The sequence below is a fragment of the Electrophorus electricus genome, chromosome 16, assembly GCF_041902795.1.
Source record: "Electrophorus electricus isolate QZ-2024a chromosome 16, ASM4190279v1, whole genome shotgun sequence".
In the NCBI taxonomy this organism is placed as follows: domain Eukaryota; kingdom Metazoa; phylum Chordata; class Actinopteri; order Gymnotiformes; family Gymnotidae; genus Electrophorus; species Electrophorus electricus.
Genome location: NC_137512.1, coordinates 3,942,209 through 3,946,247, shown reverse-complemented (window position 1 = coordinate 3,946,247; position 4,039 = coordinate 3,942,209). Strand labels below are relative to the sequence as shown.

Genomic DNA, 4,039 nt, shown 5'->3' with positions numbered 1-4,039 from the left:
CTGTTGTGTGTACATTAGTCTGTTTGTTGGTGAACTGAGCCATGTACAGACAGACAGTGTTTCTCTTTCACAGAGCAGACAGGAGAGTGTGGTGTGTTTGGCCAGGGCCTGATTTTGTAGAATGAATGACAGGTGTCTCTATCTCAGGACTTTGTGGTTTTGTGCACTGTAACACATGTGGCCCGAGTGCCCAAGGGCGTGGACCAGGACGCACATTTAAATGGAAAAAAAATGACACAATGGCACTCACCTATTATAGACTCGGAACATGAAACAGTTAACAATACACAGACACGATAACCGGGAACACATGTAATAACGACACTACCATTTAACATTAATACACTACATTAAGGCATTACATCGACAATGACCAACAACACTGCACACCCTGACGTGAGTTTAAATACACACAGACAAAATGAGGTGCCGGTGTGTGCGGGTGTGGTTACAAACGAAAGTCCTCCCACTGCACGTGGCGGGCGGAATCACGTGACCCGCGGGAGGCGAGTGTTCCATGACAGAACCCCCTCTCAAGGGGCACGGCTCCCGACACGTCCGACCAATGACCGCGAGCTTCCGGGCACCATGTACACGTAAACACAAAACACACAGCACGGCAGTGCCCGGTGCCCACCCAGTACCAGGTGGGCTAGGTGCCGTCAGCAAGAGAGACCTCACGGTGAGAGGAAGAAAAGCTTCCCTGCCTCTCTCGGGGCAGTCCGGTATGCTCCACAAAACGTTGCATCTGTAAACACAAAGGCGCAAACACAAACACACGATAGCGCCAACACACAAACATAAGGTGCCGTGACGTGACGCCTGCCGTCCCCGCAGGCGCGTTGACGTGTCCATGGCCTCAACGGGGGTGCACGTCCGCCCCGGTTCCAGACGTGCTACCGACCCTAACGGTCCTACTCTCCTCCGCTTCTCTAGGAGTGTCCCAGAGGCAGTTTGCCTCCAAGGCTTTGGGCAGACCCTTCCAGTCTTGCTGGCGAGTCCGCTGAGGGGAAGGGACTCAGGAGATCCTGCTGGCTCCACCCGACCGCCCTCTTTCTGGTCGTCGTGGTGCCCCTCAGTCCTCCTTGGCCCAGGCTCAACAGCCTCAGGCCCCCCCCCCCAAGAAACTCCTGGGGGTGTTCCATTCCACCTCCGGAGAAGACACGGACAGTGATCACGGTCCTCTCCCCAATATCCTGGGATCTAGTCGGCACTACAGGGGGTGTCCATGCACCTCCTGCTAGGAAGTCTGTTCTTCGCCGAGGGAGTAGGCGTCCTGTGGTGGTTGGTCATTCTGTAATGCATGTCATGGCCCGATTGCCCAAGGGCATGGAGCAGGACACACAGACTTCCTCGACAGGTACGAAATGATGTGCAGATGTGTGCAGGTGTGTGCAGGTGTGGTTACAAACGAAAGTCCTCCCACTGCACGTGGTGGGCCGAACCACGTGACTCACGGGAGGCGAGCGTTCAGTGACATGCACACATAAGGTTAATTACACATTACACTAGTTTTTGCTTTCTAATTGTTGGTGTTATTTTTAGCTCAGGCCACATACAAACAGGATAAGAGCTACTCAGGACTTCCTGTTCTTGCCACCAAAAGGTTAGTGGACTTGATATGTGTGGGTGTAGTGCAAGTGTAGAGCTTTGTTCTTTCAAGGTATAAAACGTTATACAATGTTTACATGTATAACCATGTCAGCATGTGGGGTGTACAGTAAACTGGTGCTACAGTCCTACAGCACAGGGGGAAAAGGAACTCAGAAGTAACACTCCATATTGACAAGATAAGTAAAAGAGTATGAGAAAGTAGTAATATTATACACACACTGGATTATACTTCTGCACAGTATAGTATATTTTATTTTATGTACAGAACTGAACACTAAACTGGCCTGTACTCATACAGGCCAGAATCTCACATGGGTGTATTCATTTTCTTGATGCCCTGTTTTCTGCATCTTGTCCTCAGAGACCTGTAATGCAGAATAACAGAACTCTTTATTACTGGGATCCTTTTCACACAAACAAGGGAAGTTGTGTTGCAGCCCCGTAGGTAACAAATAAAAAAAATGCAACTCACCTGGGTGAATTTGGTTAAATTAGAACTGATCCAGGTACAGTGAAACAAGCATATAGTAACATACCTGACCTTGTGGTCTCTCTCCCTCTTTGATGTCGTCTGACTGAGATGTTTTGCCTTGAAATTCATGAAAAAGGAAACACATGTCAGATATTCAACCAAGTGATAATAAATCACTGACAGTTGTGTTGACCTGAATTAACTCACATTTGCAGCTCTCCCTTGTCCAGCTGCTGGAGCAAACAGTGAGATTCCAGACTACAGACACAGCCAGTGCCAGACCCATGCTAATGACCAGCACACCATGGTGGTAGGGAATATCTACAGCATGCAACAGACATGCATAATGAAGACAGTGTTGTACAAAAGTAGATGAAGCTTTCATGGAAAAACTACAGACAAAATAATCAGTCTTAGCTGTGATTTTCACATGACTGGGCAGGGCAAGATACAGAGCAGGATGCAAGTGTGATTGAGATTTTAGAGAAAACAAAACAACAGAGCAAACAGCACAAACAGATACAAATATATATATATATATATATATATATATATATATATATATATATATATATATATATATATATGCATCTGTACTAAAAAGCAATTGACTGATAAAACTCTTGAAGTGTAGGCGTTTGTGATCGCTTTTTAAAGCAAAGAGACAATAAAATCTACTTGCTTAACTGGTCTGTTTTAGAGGAATCCAACCTGCACTGTCCTGCACTGTCAGGCTCTGTTAGGTTGGGTTTTTGTCCTGGTCAATAAAACACAAACAGTGTTAGCTCTTAGTTCATCTTGGGTTCCCTCACATGCCTGAACAAGTTCTCTACTAAAGAATTAGCAGGTACATTTTAAAATATGTATCTTATATCACTTTGCAGTTTATAGACTGAAAACTCTTTCCATTTATTCAGGATTTTAATTCTCTTCATAAAACATCTGTAGGATTGACACTAAAACAAGTGTTTGGAGCTTTACTTATAGTCCATTGTTAAGAAGTTTAAAATAAAACATTTAATTACCTGTCACATTGATGAAGGTAGCAGAGGAAAAGTGAACCATTGTTGCTTCTGATATTCCACAGAAATAAGTTCCTTCATCATGAGTTGTAGCATTTTGAACAGTCAAAACGTTTGCGCTATTTATCCATGTCATTGTAAATCTGGAGTTGTTGAATGGAGATGAAAATATGGCCTGTTTATTTTTTTGCGCTCTTCCTACTTGCTGAGGCTCCTGGTTCAGTCTTTGCTTGTACCAAATGCACCAATAGTTGTTACTGGATGTCGCTTTCAATGTGCAGGTAAGACTGATATTTTTTCCAGGTACATTCATGACTGCTTGTTTAGCAGCTTTTGTAGTTTGAACAGAACCTATAAAATGAAACTGAGTCAGATTAATAATGAAAGAAAATGTGGACAACAAGTTTATCCAAAGCAAATAATGTATATTGATTATTAATCCAACATCATAAAGTACAGTAACAGATGTAATTATAAACACTTATAAACCGTACCTGTCTTGTAGAGAAAAAATATAAGCATCCAGACTGGAATCATTGCAGTGTAATTCGACAGTGTGAAAAGAAGCAACTGACTAACCAAACTATGAACTTTCATGTCTCATAACTCAAAATCTCATTGGCTGGAAAATGTCAGATGGTCTTGTTCCATCCTGTTGTCTCACAACCTTGTTTGGCCACCTGCAGTGTCTGATCTCTTTAAACATGTTGAGCCCAACATCCATGTAGGTTAAGTAACAGAGCACCACTCAAAGAAAGGGCTGATATGAAAATGTTTTGTTACACTATTCAAAATAGATTACAGCTCATGGTCCACTCACCATGCCTGACTGCTAGTTCACAGCACATTACTTGTTTCATGTGGCGGGTTTTGAGAGAGAGGGAGAGTGAGACAGAGGGAACACTGAAACAAACATAACCAGAAATGGCCT

At 43.7% G+C, this 4,039-nt stretch overlaps 1 long non-coding RNA gene across 2 annotated transcripts; it reads right to left on the bottom strand.

Annotated features, from left to right (window-relative positions):
• Nucleotides 1–1,853: 1,853 nt before the first annotated feature.
• On the bottom strand, nucleotides 1,854–3,677 carry LOC145651748 (uncharacterized). 2 transcript variants are annotated; one of them, XR_014117692.1, is made up of 5 exons: nucleotides 3,603–3,677; nucleotides 3,112–3,459; nucleotides 2,774–2,843; nucleotides 2,294–2,407; nucleotides 1,854–2,203 (listed from the first exon to the last, which is right to left on the bottom strand). It is a non-coding gene; the product is annotated as an uncharacterized LOC145651748 (long non-coding RNA). The 2 variants fall into 2 exon arrangements; XR_014117693.1 differs by lacking the exon at nucleotides 2,774–2,843.
• Between the last annotated feature and the right edge of the window lie 362 nt (nucleotides 3,678–4,039).